The sequence below is a fragment of the Schistocerca gregaria genome, chromosome X (assembly GCF_023897955.1).
Source record: "Schistocerca gregaria isolate iqSchGreg1 chromosome X, iqSchGreg1.2, whole genome shotgun sequence".
Lineage (NCBI taxonomy): Eukaryota > Metazoa > Arthropoda > Insecta > Orthoptera > Acrididae > Schistocerca > Schistocerca gregaria.
Genome location: NC_064931.1, coordinates 165958961 through 165978730, shown reverse-complemented (window position 1 = coordinate 165978730; position 19770 = coordinate 165958961). Strand labels below are relative to the sequence as shown.

General features: G+C 40.6%; 2 long non-coding RNA genes across 3 annotated transcripts in view; both read right to left on the bottom strand.

Moving 5' to 3' along the window:
• The window catches only part of LOC126299261 (uncharacterized), a 717934-nt gene that overhangs the window by 494200 nt on the left and 203964 nt on the right, over positions 1–19770 (bottom strand). The gene's annotated exons all lie outside the window — the stretch shown is intronic.
• LOC126299271 (uncharacterized) lies at positions 3495–15179 on the bottom strand. The gene is made up of 3 exons (XR_007552771.1): positions 14776–15179; positions 7304–7387; positions 3495–4929 (listed from the first exon to the last, which is right to left on the bottom strand). It is a non-coding gene; the product is annotated as an uncharacterized LOC126299271 (long non-coding RNA).

Below are 19770 nucleotides of genomic sequence, written 5' to 3'. Positions count from 1 at the left end.
ACTTATCAATGTCATATACACATGCATTGGTTCTTTAGCTTTGGATATGAAAGGTAAAATAACAAACAACAGATGCGGCAGTGAAATGAGAGATTTGGCAGCACTGGAAATGGGAATCACAAAACAGGAGTGTTGCCACTGACCCTGATATTTTAGTTCAGTGGAGATGCCATCATGGGCCAGTGAACAATGTGTTGTTGCCACAAAGGTGATTTACAAAAATGACAACTTACCAGCTATGCAGTGTGTTTTTCGTACTCATCACAATCTCGCAAGTCATGCCACTGTCCCATCAGCACATGCTATCAAAGTACAGTAACAGAACTTTGAGGAAATGGGTGATGAGGTGCAAAAGAGGGATGGAAGTGAAAATGGATGTGTACACTAGAGAATGTTGCAAGAATGGAAGAAGCCTTCAGACGAAATTCCAGGCATTCTGCACAAAAGCATGTGCTGAAACTTGACGCAACAGATTGCAGTGTGTGGTGAATATAGCACAAAGAACTGGAAAACTACCTATACAGAATTCAGATAGTGCAAAAAACTGGTGCAAATGAGCTCCTGAAAATACTATTCTTTCACCAGAATTTTTTGGGGTTTATTAACAACCACCCATGTCTGTGCAACAATCTGACCATGAATGTTGAGGTGTCAGACTTTGCTGACAAGCAAAACTTCAGCAACTGATCATGTGAAAATCCTGGAATGCTTCATGAAACACAACTTCAGTCATAAAGTGGTGATGTGGTGCAGTATATTAATGTTTGGAACTGTTGGGTGCTATTTTTTCTAAAACAACTGTGCTAATGCCAGTACCATGAATACAAAACATTATGTTCACATAGTGAAACACACCCTAATGTGCCTACTTCCTGATCTTCCTGTAACTTTTAGACATTCTTCCAACAAGACCATACCTTGCAGCATTCCATTAATATGCTACAGAACATCTTTCCTGGTCATCTGACCTTCCAGTATGTGATTTGTTCCTTTGGGGTCATTTGAAATCTCAGATCTTCCAGTGGACCCACCAAACACCACCCAGGAAATGAAGGACCAAATTCAGGAGGAAATTAATTGAAGTTCAGTGCCAGTCTTGCAAGATGTGAAGTCTAACTTCTTTAAGACATGCGATGTGTGGCCAGCTACATGACATCATTTCAAGTGATTGTCATCTTGAAGTGGAAGCATTGTAAACTGTCGTTTTATTATTATTATTATTTTTTTAGCACTGTGAATAAATTTTAATTGGTGGTGGAGGTTTCAAGATCATCCATTTCACTGACATACATGTTAGTAAGAAAATTAGAATAAGTGGCAAGGATGAAGAAAAATGTTAAGGAACTTCCGTTAAGAGATGTATAGTTCCTTCGAAGTGGAGAGGGGAGAGGAGGGGAAGAAATGAAAAGAAGTCTTAATAGTGTGTGTGACTAACATGCTGACTGCCACATGCATAGTGACGGATGTTCCACCACCAGGCCAAACCAGGCACACAGTGTTAGCGGTGGGGCTCTGCTATAACCTCATGGCAGTCGTCATATTAATGGAGATTCCAGTGTCTCAGTGCATAATTTTCACTTTTGCAAAGATAAGGTGTTAGTAGGCAAGAGGAAGAAAGAATGAGGGAGGAAGATAAGAACAAAGTATTAAATGAACTTGTTGTACATTCTTGACAAATGCGGCATAGAGTTGTCAGTGCTTACAGACAAACAGCACTGCATGGAATAACTTCAGAAATTGTTGTGGGACATGATGAATGTATGTTAGGACAGCATGGTGAAATTTGGTGTTAATGGGCTAGGCAGGAGACAACCGACAGGAGTGTCTTTGCTAACAGCACGATATAGACTGCAGTTCCTCACCTAGGCTCATGACCATGTTGATTGGACCCTAGATGACTGGAAAACTGTAGCCAGGACAGATGAGTCCCTGTTTCAGTTGGTAAGAGCTGAAGATACGTTTCTAGTGTGGTGCAGACCCCATAAAGCCATGGAGCCAAGTTATCAACAAGGCACTGTGCAAGCAGTTTGTGACTCCATAATGGTGTGGACTGAGTTTACACAGACTGGACTGGATCCTTTGGTCCAGCTGAATCAATGGTTGACGAAATGTTTATGTTCAGCTACTTGCATGCCATTTGCAAACCATTTATGGACATCATTTCTGTGGATGACAATTGACCATATCACCACACCACAATTGTTCATGATTAGTTTGAAGAATATTCTACACAATTTGAGCAAATGATTTGGCCACCTGAATCACTTGACATGAATCCCATCAAGCATTTATGGTACAATATTAAAAGGTCAGTTTGTGCACAAAATCTTGTATCAGCAACACTTTTAGCATCATGGGTGGCTGTAGAGGCAACATGGCACAATATTCCTGCAGGGAACTTCTAATGACTTGCTGAATCCATGCCACATAAAGTTGCTGCACTACGTCAGGCAGAAGGTGGTCTGACAATATATTAAGGGGTATCCTATGACTTCTTTCACTTCATGGTATAAAGTGAACAGAAACTGGAAGTTCTGGAAGGCCATAAACAAAGAAATACGTTATCCTGACATTATCTCTGTAATGAGAATTTGAAATGTATGAGGTACTAGGTATGAGACCCATTAGAAACATCACAGGTGTTGAAGTCTTAGCCCCCCCCCCCCCCCCCCCAAGTTCTTTCTAGCAGATATAATCTACCATTTTCATTAACTGTGGTGGCGCACATTCTCAATTCGGTTGTTAGAAATCAAGGAATATGGTCTTTGCCCTTGAAGTCCACACAGGAAGAAATGGCACGGTGAGTAGTCTGGGAAGAATGTACATCTTGTGGCAGTTACCTTGAAAAATAAACGATTCCTTTCCACAAGCCGTCATCACATTCAGTGGCACCCCTAAAAGTCTCATGAAAGATCTTATTTATTAGATAATTATGATGTACATGCATTCTCTGCATGTCACTGTGGTCGATGTTGCATGAGACGAATGAAATTCAAATTGGCATCCAAATGCTCATCAAATTGGAACAAGACTGCCATGCATATTTAAGAACTTACCTGTAGGGTAATATTTTCCAGCAACATTAAAAATAGCATCAACAGTAAGCTATATCTGGCTCAGTATACTATCTATGCAGTTAGATACTAATGCCAAAGATCCATAAGGCATTCTATGAGAGAATGTACTTATGTTCATTGCCCGTGAATTCATTGTCTTATGAAATTGTCCACAATGTGTAACTGAGAAGCATCATTTCAAATTGCATAATGACAAAAAAACTGATTACCTGTAACCTGGGAAATTTTTCACAAATTTTAAAATGTGAAGTTGTTTGAAATGTACTTCTAGAAACGTGAAAATGTGTTGGTCTTAATACGCCATGACTAAATACAAATATAAATATAAAAAGAATTAATGAGGCAAATACATAACTAAGTATTTATTTTTGTTACTGTTGTAGAATAATAGTGTTAATGATGTCCTTTTTGGTGCCATTTGTCTTTGAAAACATTTTTATTACACAATAAATATGTTCACATTAATCATTTCATATCAAATTCAGCATGTCTTTCAGGTAAATATTTTGATTTATAGAATCTTGAGAATGGCCATTCTTTTGGCTTCTCTTAATATTTGGTAAGGTCCTCATGCTCCTTTCATGCAACCACAAGCTGATGTACAAACCTCTTCCTCACTGCCCGTTACAATATGAAGTTCACACAGAAATCTAAATCTCCTATGCTCTTGCAGTCATCCCCAAACTGTTTAGATAGTAAGTAGTAGATTCACATCAGTCATCTTTGCTTTGGTGAAATCACTGATGGTTCTCGCCCTGCACGTCCAGGGATAAGAATAGGCCAGAGGTATTCCTGTCTGTCATAAGAGGCAATTAAAAGGAGTTTCCCATGTTTCGGTCTTTATGTTACAGTCCCCTGTATGGTTTTGAACTCCATTCTTCAAAATTTTCCCAAAGATCAAGCCAATTGGGGAAGGGAGCCTTACATGGTGCATAATGTCCATCGTGCACTGAAATCTTTAGCCCACTTCCTCATTGTTGCATCTCAGTCCCGCTTATTCCCCATCTCTTGGGCGAGGACACCTTCCTGGATGTGTTTTCCACCATGAATTGTGCAGTGTCGCTTTCTGTGTCGACGATGACCATGTATTTCTTTGCACCCGATATCCAGAATGGTAGCCAGTTCGTCGTGGTGGGTCCACCATGTACCGTGTTGGTTGTAGCCCCTGACCACACAGGGATCACTCTGCTGATGCCTGTGCCATTAAATCCACACGTATGCCAAGGGGTAGATACCCATCCCCCTGGGGCATCCGGACATCCGGCAATGGCCGCCCTGCCATGTGGCCTTTGCTGTGGCTAGGTGGCACCTGTGGGTAGTGCCCCTGGTCTGAGTGGGTGGCATCAGGGAGACTGACACGCGATGAAGCATAGTCCAAAATCTCTTGCTGGTAGTGGTGAAACACTAGCAGTCTTTTGGCGATCACAAGTTCAATTCAATACACAGAAGTGCGACGCCAAATTGTTCCCCTTCTTGGCCACACCATGGAAGGAACATCAGGCTAACGATGGCAGCGGAACTTATTCGCCACGGTACCTTGTATGTTCGAGACCTGATGGGCAATCTTTCATGATGATGAAGCCTTAGTTTTTTGTGGAGCATTTGGAGTGGTGGAGGGATTGTCCAAAACGAGATGTGGGTTAGTCTTGAACAAAACAGCATCCTCAGCCCAGTCATCAACGTTACTACCTTGTGACAAGCTGGCGGATGTTTCTGTAACCATCACGCCCCATAAGAGCTTAGATATGGTCTGCAGTCTGACGATGAGCTGGGCCCCAATTTGGAGTGGCGAGATGTACATTTCGCTCCTGTAGTCATTCTGTTGTGGTACTACCGAATTTGCGATGCGTTCCTGAAAATAAATCAAAGATACACTGAATGAGTGGAAAGAACAAACATAAGTAGAATAACATCACCGTATGTCAAATTAGAAAAGAATTAAGTATGTACTGATTAGTAACATGAATTTTCTGTGTAGAGTACACCACTCCATTGCCAATGAAGCACCTATGAAGTGAAAACTGCTGCATTTCAGCAAATATTAAGCTGTCAAATGGTGAAGCATATAATCAGCTAATCTGACAACATGTTGCATTCACAATGTAAATGGGCAGCTGCAGACAGTGATGCTAGTGTTTACCAAGAGTCATTTTATAGGTGCATCTTCAAGGCCTTAAGCATTTGTAACGAAGCAGGCTGGGATCTCTCCACTTCGTCTCTTCTTTTTCCACCTGCCTCCTTAAATTACTTTTATTTTAATTTTTGCCTAGTTATCTTTACATGTATGAATATAATCTGCATTTCCATAAAAGAGAAATGTTGGCCCTCCGTCTTAAGGAATATAGCACGAGGTCTAATTTTGTGCCTACTTTTGTATATGTAATTAATTTCCTAATTTATTTTGACCATTCCTAGTTAAATTTTTGCTATAGGGTGAAATCAGTATTTGTTTTGTGACAGATTCTATTGTTGACTTATAAATAAATATAAATTCTGTAGTAAATATAAACATTTGGAGGAAAAACTACTCAGATTCTTAAAGTATCTATTTGGCTCTATTCAAAAACATATTAGGAAAGTCAGCCCTTAATTAATTCCAAAATAATTACCAGGTTTGTCAAAAGTATTGTTTGTGTAACTATATTAATTTCATTATTTAAACAAATGATTCAGCCTAATCTTTGTGGAAGAAGGAACTACTAAAAAGAATGAGTTATGAGTTTCATTGAACGAGTTAAATTTTAATTGTAATTTCTGTAACTCAAACAGTGCCTATTATTGTGAGGATATACAAAAAACTGATTTTTTGTGCTGAGACAGTCAATCCACAGTCGATTTTCAGACAGGAATTATGTATTTGTTAAATTAACAACAATCCATCAAGTTAACAGTGGAATAAGTGTAACACAAATAAGCCGTGTGTTATGACAATGTCTGTTCAATTTATTTCAGGAATAGTGTCACACACATTGTATTATTCTGCAAGAACTGCCTAGTTAGGTTTTTACTGTTCATAGGTATTCAATGGCATCTATTGCAGCCATATGCTGATGTTGCCTGCAACCTATTAATAAGGCTTTTCAACATTAACCAACAGTTAATCACCCATATAATTGTGTAATATTGGGCAGGCTGTGAACAGTGAAAGTAAAGAACTGTGAATCGCAATTGTGCAACTATCAGCTACATCATTTACAGCAGTCTGTGTTGAGCTTCCACCCACTGTTTTTCAGCTAGTATAACAATGCACAACATCGACACAGAGGACTATCAAGGAAGAAATAAAGCAGGCAAACGTCACACATTCTAACAGCTGTTTCACAAGATATACATTTACTAACGTGGCTTGACATAAATAAACCAGAACAATTTCGAAAGAATAGTGATACCTTCTACTCATTCACCATGTTCTGTACATCCCACCAAGAATGTGAACTTACAGGGCTATGGAACAAGTAAACAACCAAACATTGCTTAAGCCCTACACTATATTAACAAGAAACTATCACAATACTGCTTAATAAAAGTTATGTCTCTGCCAGATAAAAGTGTTCTAATGAATTTGAAAGAAAGCTGCTGTTACTTCAGTTACGTTAGGTAGCTGCAGACTGTCTTAACAGGAACTTAATATTTACTTAATTAATAAAGTATTTTTCAAAGAAAATAGTAACCTAAATCTGTTATTACACAGGACAGTTTACAACATACTACTTGCCATCCATCTAAAGGAGGAATCAAACCCTTGCACTAAGATAAGCAGTGGAAGCAGTCATCACCAGGAATGTTTTGAATTGACTGATATAACCAATTACTCACTGTATGTTAGAGGGTAGCTTCTCAAATATCTTCACACCATAGGATATAATTCCTAAGTTAGATTTCTGTCTTGTATTGATGGTGCAGATCACAGTTCAGCTTGAACTGATTTTTCACAGCCACACAGTAACATGAGCAGTGACAGATACCAATATGTTCATTATTATTACTTTTCTGCCAGTGAGCTAGCTGGTAATCTGTAAGTAGCTACTATGAAGACACAGAGTGTAAAACCAATGTAACCTACACCATTTTGGTACAAACAGACCAATGATCATTGGAACATAGCAATATTTCTAGTTAGACACACAAACTATATCTGAAGAACAAATTCAGTCTATATAAAGAGATCTACTGCTCTAACTATTATAAAAGGTAGATTGGCAAAACAAAATCAAGGCTCCACCCACCTGTTTTAAACAGTAATGTCATCAACAGGGTTTAAACCATTTCAAGCACATACAATACGGTGACCATGACATCACTTATTACAACTGCAAACAAAGATAAATAACATTTGAAGTATTTAACTCCAACAACAGAATGTAACTGACAGGACTGACAGGAGAACAGAATGACGGAGGTGGTTTCGGGCGCGGACAAATGTAGGACAGTAAGAATAATGACATTACAGCAGAACAAATATTTGCCCAGAAATCAAGCACATGAAATCCTCAAAATTTAACACAACAAAATTGGTGTTGTAAATTTTGGTATCTCAAATGAGGACTACAATACCAGCAACCCATACACAGCTAAAAAACTCAACACCACAATTTTCACCTACATAGCTCCAACAAAGCCCTCGATACCAGGAACCAACATACAACTCTAAAACATGGTGTTGCAAATTTCACTTCACCCATAATCCTCAAGCAAAGGTCTTGATATCGTGTAGTCGCACTCAACTCCAAAACCCGATGACACAAATTGACCTATATAGCACCAAAAAACAAAGCCCACTGTACAAAAAGCAACAGACTCAAATGCTAAAATCTATATTCCACACTTTCACTTACTCTACCTAAGGCATAGACCACAGTACAACAAACCAAACCATGCCAACATGAGTAATATCAGAAACATATTCTGATGGTACATCAATAACCATGATACCAACCAATCACAGTCCAACACAATTACCACACACTGACATGAAAAACCCCAAAATTTATGAAAAATTGGTCATCACCAATTTCAATATACACAAAGAAACTATAGTCAACAAACTCATACCATTGCCAATAGCTGAAGACTTGCTGTTTGACTCTTCCGAACAGGCTTGTATGTTCACTGGTGTGCAAAATGATGATGTAGTAGAAAGTTTTCCTGCTGACTTTTGTCGTATAACCTCAGCAACAGCTAACAACCTAGTATTAAGTGTTGCTTTGCGTTATGTCACTAAGCAAAGGCCTTTGTCTAAAATTTGGATCGAAGAACCATTGGTTCGTCTTTTTTTTGTGCAGACGACTTTTTGCCCAACGTGGTGTCATCTTGCTGTGCATGGAGAACCATCAATCTCGTGTTATTGTTCCTCGTTCTTTGCAGTCACCTGTGCTACAACTTTTTCACCAGGGTCATTAAGGTATCGTACAGACAAAACAGTGAGCTCGCCGTCACTGTACCTGGTTTGGTATTGTTGCTGACATACCCAAGATTTGTTGTTCTTGTTCCGTGTGTGCAGAAAACAATCCGCACCACCGCAGAAAATTCTCTCTTGGCCTAAGGCAACTTTGCCACAGAATAGCTTACATTTAGATTTCGCTGCTCCTGTTTGGGACACACGATGGTTAATTCTTGTTGATTCTTTTAGCAGTTTTCCATCTATTGTTCACATGTCATCAACATTGTCTGTTACCATCAAATACTTGCCTTCTATATTTAGCATAGAGGGATTGCACCAAGTCATTGTCACCGAAAATGTACCTCAATTTGTGTCTGCAGGGTTCAAAACCTTTTGTGAAGCTAATGGTATTCAGCATTTAACTTCAGCACCATTCTCCCCTCAATCAAACAGAGCCGCTGAAAGATTCGTTCAGGCATTTAAGTCGTAAATGTCTAAATTGACTGACTCTCATTCTTGTGAGGATGCTCTTCTGTTGTTTTTGTCTTCGTACCGATCGCAGCCATGTCACGGTGGTTCGCAGGTAAATCACTGCAAGGTCATCCTCACAGAACTCTGCATTTGTTGCATCCCCCACACCGTGTTTCTTTGCCACAGTAGACCCATAAATCCTTGCCAGATGATATTGTCTATTTTTGTCATTCCCACGGCAATCGCCGATGGTTGAAAGGGTGCATCCTTCGTCATCTTGGCCGTGCCATATTTGTCATATCAGGTCCATCTGGTGAGGTGTGCAGGCATCAGAAGCAGATGCGTCTCTTTAGCCATGGGGTCTCTGCAACTTGCCCTATGTTTCCAGTGTCAGCGCCGTTAAGGCAGCTCCCGCAGGGCCCTCTTCCTTGCTCTTCTCACCCCTGGATGCCAGCACCCGTCACTTTGCCTTTGCCTTTGCCATGCGATAAAGCGCCAGAGCGGATACTATGTCTCACAGTGGAGTCGCCCGCAGTGCCAGCAACGCTGCGGTGACCAGATGACCACCTGGACCAGGTGCCTTCAACTGTGATAGGGCACAGTGAAATTCCGGTTACAACGCCATCCAATGCCGCAGAACAGTCTGCACTTCCTGATTTCCTCCTTTGTTGCAGACAGACTCAGAAACATCAAACGTCACCATGACATTACCACCACATCACAGGTACGTCACAGGTCTAAGCAGATGGGTGTAGCATCAGCACCTGACCTTGAGCAAATAACGTGACAGTAGCATCAGATAGTAAATGTGAGATGGAAAGCAAAAAGGGACCTCTTGTCGGAACAGTAAAATTTTCAGTACAAGCAAAAACATTCAATAATGTGTAAAATATCAATTTTCGTTTTTTATATATTATAATAGTTTACTTCATTCTGTACAGGTGCATATTAATTTGAAACTTATTTGAATGCAACTAACGTCAAGTACATCATTAAAAACTATCGGAAAAAGAGACCTCTTGTCGTTATCGGGAAATAACATTGGTTCGGCAAGAGGTCCCTTTTCTAAATATCGCAGCTATACATGCACTACTTCACAAAATGGCATCTCTTAAATTTTAGAAGCATTTTAAGGAGCTCAGAGTAATTTCATATAAAAGAAAACTGTTTTTTTGATTTCAATAACTCCAAACACACATGGTCCTATTTTTGCGAATGCCTACAGATACTGCCAATGTATAGTTGGTAGCCCTTAAAGAACAGCCGACAGCTGATGTAACAAATTAATGTTTACAGCTTGCTCAGTTTAAAGTATGCAATGTGTGGAGATAGAATTGTGAAAGCACTGAACGATACTTGTCTTGGTGGTGATTTATATGATAAAAGTTTACGAAGTATTTCAAGATTATTTTTCTGAAAGGATGCCAAGTAGAAACGAATCAAGTGATGAGAAACTGGAACCTCAAGGTGATGAGTCAGTTAACCTATTTCATATTTCTTTATTACAAGACATTCCAAAGTTAAATGAAGCATTAGGTAACAACGATAATGTTACTGATAATGTTGTTATTGAAATAGAACGAAATGTTAATAGTGATCACGTTGTAGATGAGAATGATGGTGCTGAAGACTTTGACCTGGTAGTAACAGATGACTGCATAAATTTAATTGACTCTTTTGATGCTGACAGAGACCATGCTCTCGTTTCAGAGTTTTTAAAAGCAGGTTGCAGGTGCAAAGAAGGATGTTGAAATTACTGTTCAGTTGATGAATATTTGGAAATGCATCGTGAATGTGCTGAGACTGATCATTATGAGAACAATGTCAACACATTAGATCAAGTAATTTTAGGCCAATTGCAGTGTGGAACTTCAGATTCTTCTTTGACAGCTCGTAAACATAAAGTACAAACTGAGAGGAAACAATCACGAAATAAATAATCAGTAAAAGGTCGGCAAGTTTGTACAAACACTTACATGTTTTCCAACAATATTAAAATTACAAGACTGAAGCGCTGTAACAAAAATGTATAATGATGCAGGATTGATTGTCAAAGCTCATGGTAATGCAAGAAAACATCCTAAGAATGTGATTTATTGTTCTGATTCAGAGTTTGTTGTAAGGTTTTTACACAATTACGCAGAACAACACGCCATAATTTTACCAGGCAGAAGTAGCACTCAGTATAAAGCAAATTTCAAGCTTCTACCTTCAAGTGATAATAAAGCCAAAATATTTGAAACTTATAAGGCTTCCTTTACAGATGATTTGTCATGAAGCCCAAATCAGATCTCTGTGCATTTTGTCAACAGCATTTCACTTCTGGAACTGCAATGGTTTCAGTGCCTGAAGTAACTGAAATGGAAACTATAGAAAAAAATGGGGTCCCATCTACAACTTGTTGCAAAAGAAAGTGTGTTTTATAAGGGAACTATCAAAAAGACCATGGAAAATTTTGAAGATGGTGATAGAAGTTGTGTACACTACAGTTTTGACATGGCCCAGCAGGTTCACATACCCAGTGACCCGTTGCAGCCTGGACCTATTTAGTTATTGGTTCCATTCAGAGTAGGAATATTTGGGGTTATGTGTGAGACTGTGAACAAACAAGTAAACTATCTACTCCCAGAAAGTGTATGAACAACAATGGGATCCAACGTTGCTGTCAGTCTTTTCCACAACTACTTGAAAAACTACATTCATGGAGAAGACAATGTTAATCCATGCTAACAATTGTGTAGGTCCGAACAAGAACAATATCTTATTAGCATATCTTGCTTGGAGAATCAGTAATAACATAAATAAGAGTATTGTTTTGTCATTAATGCCAGCAGGTCACACGAAATTTGCACATGACTGGGCATTTGGACTTTTAAAAAAAAGATTTAGGGTCACCTATATCTCTTCCATACAAGAATTCGCCGACTGCATTGAGAAATCTTCATCTACAACACATGTTAACTCAGCTTTTGCTGTTGGAAATGAAATAGGTGAAGTTGCTGTGAATACATATGGCTGGCTAAATTTCTTGAAGGATGTTAAAGCTAACAAAGTACCTCACATAACTAAATACAACCACTTTGAGTTCAACGTTAGCTACAAAGGTAGAGTACACTGCAAATTGGACATTGATGGAAATGAATTTGTGCACCGCATCTTCCCCAATGACAATGGACCCACAGGGTTTCCTGCTGCAGTAATTCCTCCAGGGCTGACACGACAACGAAAACAGTACCTTTTTAAAAACATCAGGACCTATTGCAAAGAGAAGTACAACGACATTACATGTCTTGAGGTAGGCTCAGAAGTGAACCAGAAACTCAAGTCAGCGAAAGTAAGGATCCTAAAGAAGAACCTGACCAAACAAATATTCCAGTGAAAAAAGAAGAGACGTAAATGCTCTTGTTAAAGTGCCTTTAACCCCATTCAGACTTTTTTTTATGAACAGAAAATAAAGTCGTTCGGCAACTACAAAATATGGGATCTCAGTAATCTACACTCCTGGAAATTGAAATAAGAACACCGTGAATTCATTGTCCCAGGAAGGGGAAACTTTATTGACACATTCCTGGGGTCAGATACATCACATGATCACACTGACAGAACCACAGGCACATAGACACAGGCAACAGAGCATGCACAATGTCGGCACTAGTACAGTGTATATCCACCTTTCGCAGCAATGCAGGCTGCTATTCTCCCATGGAGACGATCGTAGAGATGCTGGATGTAGTCCTGTGGAACGGCTTCCCATGCCATTTCCACCTGGCGCCTCAGTTGGACCAGCGTTCGTGCTGGACGTGCAGACCGCGTGGGACGACGCTTCATCCAGTCCCAAACATGCTCAATGGGGGACAGATCCGGAGATCTTGCTGGCCAGGGTAGTTGACTTACACCTTCTAGAGCACGTTGGGTGGCACGGGATACATGCGGACGTACATTGTCCTGTTGGAAGAGCAATTTCCCTTGCCGGTCTAGGAATGGTAGAACGATGGGTTCGATGACGGTTTGGATGTACCGTGCACTATTCAGTGTCCCCTTGACAATCACCAGAGGTGTACGGCCAGTGTAGGAGATCGCTCCCCACACCATGATGCCGGGTGTTGGCCCTGTGTGCCTCGGTCGTATGCAGTCCTGATTGTGGCGCTCACCTCCACGGCACCAAATACGCATACGACCATCATTGGCACCAAGGCAGAAGCGACTCTCATCGCTGAAGATGACACATCTCCATTCGTCCCTCCATTCACGCCTGTCACGACACCACTGGAGGCGGGCTGCACGACGTTGGGGCGTGAGCGGAAGACGTCTAACGGTGTGCGGGACCGTAGCCCAGCTTCATGGAGATGGTTGCGAGTGGTCCTCGCCGATACCCCTGGAGCAACAGTGTCTCTAATTTGCTGGGAAGTGGTGGTGCGGTCCCCTACGGCACTGCGTAAGATCCTACGGTCATGGCGTGCATCCGTGCATCGCTGCGGTCCGGTCCCAGGTCGACGGACACGTGCACCTTCCGCCGACCACTGGCGACAACATCGATGTACTGTGGAGACCTCACGCCCCACGTGTTGAGCAATTCGGCGGTACGTCCACCCGGCCTCCCGCATGCCCACTATACGCCCTCGCTCAAAGTCCGTCAACTGCACATACGGTTCACGTCCACGCTGTCGCGGCATGCTACCAGTGTTAAAGACTGCGATAGAGCTCCGTATGCCACGGCAAACTGGCTGACACTGACGGCGGCGGTGCACAAATGCTGCGCAGCTAGCGCCATTCGACGACCAACACCGCGGTTCCTGGTGTGTCAGCTGTGCCGTGCCTGTGATCATTGCTTGTACAGCCCTCTCGCAGTGTCCGGAGCAAGTATGGTGGGTCTGACACACCGGTGTCAATGTGTTCTTTTTTCCATTTCCTGGAGTGTATTTTGTAGGATTTGTGGCTTCCAATTTCTCGTGGTTCTAGCACCATTCATAGCTCCAGGATCAAAATTTGATCAAAAAGATGTCATAACATAGTGTAAAAATATCAATATTATGCCAAAAAAAAATAAGCACAGGGCTTGTAATATTTTTCTCAACAAGGGGCCAATTTATTTCGTTTCAAATGTATTTACACTCTGATGTGATATACGTCTCAGGGAGTAATCCACTTATTGTGAAGTGTTCATTAAAAAAAGAAATCTCCAAACCACTTGACAAAAGACATTTTAAGTGTAATATATATGCAGAATTTGTTTATTAAATATGTAAAGTTAAGCAATGATAATAAAGTGAAACTTTAAAAGGCCATATCTCAAAACACCTCTTTTATGTCATAAATATTCAACCTGCCATAACTGCCTCAAATTTAGAGATAGAAATAGATTTATTTTACGGGTTGTTCAGAATTTAACGCTGAATGTAAAAACTACAAAAACTCAAAATCCTAAATTCTCCAAAGGGGGTCTCTTTTCGCTTTCCACCTCACAAATATTGATGAGGCAATGACTGCCATTTGGCAAGAAAACAGGACTACATTATCTAGAAAGAAGCTTAATTACTTTTGGAACATTTGTTCAGTGTGTCCATCTTTTTGGTATAACCCAAAAAGGTCAGCACTGCCTGCTTTGCACTTAGAAATACATCTCACTGTACTGGCCCACAAACAAGACTGACAGTACAGTCTTATTCAGTCTGTCCTACAGCATATTCTTTTTAATCAGCGCAGCTAAGATTTAAAAATTGTCTACTCTAACACTGAGATTCATATACTTACACCCTAAACCATTTACTCCCGACTGGTACTTCAGATTAATAATAAACAGACGCTGATTTTCTGAATGTAAGCCGAGACATTCGCATAAACCCTTACCTGCTACTTCAGTATCCTGTTTTACAAATGCAAATCTCTCACAGTATCTACTGTTTAGCTGCATGTCACCTTCTGCTTTTAGCAAGTCTCATCGTTAAAGGCTTCAGGGACTGAAAATAAACTTCAAGAACTTCACTACTTAACAACTCAAAACGTTTGAATGAGAGTTAACTTTCAAGAAGCCTTCCAACAACCATATAAACAGTACTAAGTTGCATACAAGATAGCTTTCTACTCTTTAATATAAGCTTACAACTATGAAACTAAATCTGCAGTTTATAACGTTCTCAGTACAACGCTGTACTTGCAGCTTGAGCACATACGACACAGTATTAAATAAATCCTATACATTTATATTCTACGGGAAAATACGATATGCTAATCACAATAATTTTAACTGATAAACTTACTTAACTCCCAGAATGTCAAAGTATATTACGTTTCCTATTCTCTCTCCAACAATTTTGCAACCCATTTTGCGTTCTGCTTTTCGTATCTCATAAATCGGAACAGCACTAAGCCTATCGCGGAGTTAGCACTACACTTCCACGAAGCATATACTATCAAAACAATAACAAACACAGATCTTCCCGCTGGCCAAAACTTTCGTCTTCAAAGTTTATACTCACAACGCCTTCAAATGGGTGTGGTAACTTCTGAGAATTATATCACTTCCCCTTGTTTCGCTGTCATTAAAGTCTTGTGCGATTCACCGCCAAACACTGTACTTGTCTCGCTTTATTACATATTTACAAATATTGCAAAACAAAGTAAATTGACTAACTCACCGAAAACTAGGTCCATGGAAATACAAGCGTAATAAATGTCTTTGCAATGGTTCGACACTCGTTAACTATCGATAGTTGTGCGCGTCAATCTTGTAGCCTATAAATAGCGGCTCTTCGACGTTGCAGTTGATTCAGGCTTTCGATCGTCTATGGCACAACGGCCTCATACGCAAACTAAACGACGCAGGGTTCCCCGACGGGCTCGTACGTCTCATACACTCATATCTCACGGACAGGAGTTTCAACACTGACGTGCAGGGCAAACAATCAACACGACACGGTATACAGGCAGGGGTACCCCAAGGAAGCATCCTAGGGCCCTTACTGTTTAACCTCTACATTAACGACCTCCCAGATACACATAACACGACGATGGCAATCTACGCGGATGACACTGCCATCCTAGCGCAAGATTGGAAGCCGTCTAACATTAACTCACGACTACAGACCGCACTCAGAACGGCAGAGCCCTGGTTGGTGAAGTGGCGTGTTAGAGTAAACGTCGACAAGTGCGAAGCCGTTCTGTTCACCAGAAGACCGAAACAACTGCGCAAACATCAACACTGCAATCAAATAACACTACACGCACGCCCAATACGTTTCCGAGAGAAGGTCAAATACCTCGGTGTCTGGCTGGACCGGAAACTACTCTGGGGGGACCACATCCAACACGTGACCAACAAAGCAAACGCGAGGCTCAAACAACTCTACCCTATGCTTAACAGGCGTAGCACACTGAATAGGAGGGTGTCCAGGTCCATGTACACCACACTTATCAGACCTCTGATGACGTATGCTGCTCCCGTCTGGGGATACGCTGCGCCCACACGTGTGCGCCGTCTGCAGCTCATACAGAACAAAGTACTCAGAATCATAAGCAACGCTCCGCGCTACACGCGCACCGCGGACCTTCACCGGGAATATCGGCTAGATACCATCTTGCAGGTATTCCAAAAACTCTCCACACGACTATACAGAAACACGAGACAGTCGCGTAACCCGTTTATTCTTTCTCTGGGTAACTACGACCACAACCATAGATGGAAACATAATAGACCAAAAACACTATTAGCACGAAACTAAACATCTATGGTCCATAGCACGCTAACATGACAGTACTGGCGAGCCCCTGCAACTCAGCTACTACTGGCAACCCCAGATGATTAACCCGCCGAAATACCGGCAATCGCAGGGAAACCGTACTGCACACAGCACGCAAACCAGCCACACACACCCCCCACACTGTGAGCTGATCTATGACCGATCGCCCACTAATATATGATGACAATGTCATGTTTCAGGGACGCAGCAGCAGCAGATCCTGGAACGAGCGCCAGCAACGACAACGGTAACGATGCACGATACCTCGCACTAACATAACCACACCTTGCATGCGCTGTCGCAGCTAGTAATCCGCTACTGCCCTTACTACCCGTCCTACTATCGCAGAGGTTTTTTTCCCTTGGCGCTTGCCTTGGCACTTTTTTCCCTCTGCCCTTAAAAACCGCTACCCTTCAATCGCTTTCGACCACTTCTATCTCCTGATGGACCATGTAAATGAGTAATCTTACCCAGACGCATGGATAACATCACAGCCTGCATCCTGTGACTCCTGATTCTAAAAACTAACATGTTATACGGAGGTGACAGTAGAACTTTTGGTTTGGTCACCACGTTGGTGCGGGCGTGGAGGGGCCCCATCCTATATGTTGCAGTTGATTCAGAAATTCAATGTACAGCAGAGTTGGAATCAGTAGCACTTGTCGTAAATTTGTTTGTAGTGTGAACGTAGAAATTGAAATGTTGGTGTGGGAAACCACTTTAACTCCGCCTGCAGTTACTGTTGGAGTGAATTAAGTAGCTCTGCAGTTGCTGTTGCCGGTCCCAAGCCCGGAGAAAGGAGGAGGGTTGGCGAAGCGCAGAAGCCGTAAAAGAATCGACATAAAATAGTTGGAGAGATCCTTTTGAGCTTAGGACCATAGTCGTAATGACGACTACGATAATAATATTGATTAACCCACACAATTTCAACGAGCGTAACAAGCAGGAATGTTGGAGCTTCCCCAATCTCTTCAACCGAAAGCAATCACTTCTGGGCATAACCGTTTCTATTGAATAAAACTTTTCGTGGTTATCGCTATTCTTATAGCAGCAAAATATAACAGTTTACGAATGGATAACTTGCACACCCTCCGCGCTTATGCCAATTCCTGTCATTATCTGTCAGTGTAGCAGCGCCAAAGGACTTGTCAGTACGTAACGACAGCGTGTTTAGTTTCGAAGTCGAGACAATGTTATTGTAGTAGTGGACACAAGGAATCGGATATTCTAACCACTGCTTCTCAGTATATTCCTTTATGAAATTGGTTGAAAATAATGTGTCTACAACCAATAGCTTAATATATAGTATCAATACTAGTGATAAGAACAGTGTGCATAAAAACCTAAAATCACGTACCTTGACCCAAAAATGCGCCCAATATTCAGGAACACACAGATTCAGTTAACTGCTAGCAACCATTAAAAACCTTGTACAGATAAATTAGAGCTTACACACAGTTTGAAAAGCGTTTTGGTAGGAAACTCATCTACTCTGTAGACGAATATTCTAACAGGGATAGTTAGACCAGCTTATGTAAAAATTACTGTTTTGACAACACTTAGTCACAATAGTTAAGATTAGGTATGATGATAAATTTATCAGATATTTATAACTAGGCTTCATTCTGATAGTGTATGAATTCTGTAAATATTAGCAGTTCCAGTTTATTGTAATATGTTCACATATTATGACAATCTCCTGACAAATGATTGGGGAAGTGAGTGTTGCATTCATATGTTCTATAATTTTTATGTTATACTTTGTGACATGTTCCACGCCCATGAGAGTCATGTCACTTTTGTGTCTATGGAACAAAAACTTAATCTAATCTAGAGAGAAAATTTCATCTCATCAAAACAGTCAATAGAAATTGTGAATTGAATTTCATTATGGGGCTTTAAATTTCTAGTAATGGAATAGAAATATATTTGTGTAAACTTCACAGTCAAGTAGATTACCACATAGTGCAGTACATGTATGTATTTAGAATATGATTTATAAGCCCTTTGTAATGTTTAATTGTGTCTCAGCTACATTTTCTGACATGATAGAGCAAGAATTCAAAGTATGACTAGTAGTAAATCTGGCAAAAATTACAGTGGTCCCTTAGACTGCCCCCATCTGAAGAAAAGTTTAATTTCTAATTTCTAATAGAGCGTGCTGTTGATCTGCTAATGTTATGACCAACCTTGCCTTCCATTTGCCAAAACATTCACTGATTACCCCGGAAGTAACATTGCTATTAACTTTACTAGTAGAGAATTAAAATTATAATAGAAATTTTCTGCATGTGTTTACCACTCTGGTGCCTTACTGCTGCATATCTCTCTCTCTCTCTCTCTCTCTCTCGTACATCCTATGAGTTTAGATTGTGGACAATGTCTATCATACTCGCAGTTTAAAAGTGCTGTATATTAGAGCATAGGTGTTTAAACTGAGTGCTGAATTCAAGTCTATATGTGACCCGAAAGAAATGATAAATAATTGTAAAACATGCTTTGAGCCACTTGTTCAGGATAATGACAGTTGTTTTTTGCCTTCTGCTTGTAATGACTTGTTTATGTGTAGATGTCGATGCATTAAGGTTGATTACATGCATGTATATGAGGTGTAAGGTATTCAGGCTGATTATATGCAAGTGAAGAGAGTGGGAAGTGGGCCTACAGTTAAGGATATGTTTTGTTGTGTACATGGTTGTTGTAGCGAAGAAAATATCTTACTTGTGAATTCACTATGGTACTGCAAAACATTTAACTGCAGCTGCCAGGTAAATAAACAAACTTAAAACTTTTTGCAGGGCAAATCATCCTGTGGAGAAGAGACAGAGTAGAGCAAGTTAGACATGTAAAACAATTATCTTGTCTTTTTTGCCTTGTTTATGCAGACAGGGACAGGTAGGGCCAAAAAGGAAGAGGAACAGATAGCTCTAAAAATATATGAGACTTTGGTGACAAATGCATGTAATGTTGCAAACCTCTTAAACAAGTACTTTGTTTCTGTTACTGACTGCTTGGGCTTTTCAGGTTCAGTAAACAGTGCAGTGGAGTATCTGAGACCATTGCATTAGCAGACCAGTCATTTGCATTTGATTGATTCATGCGAAAA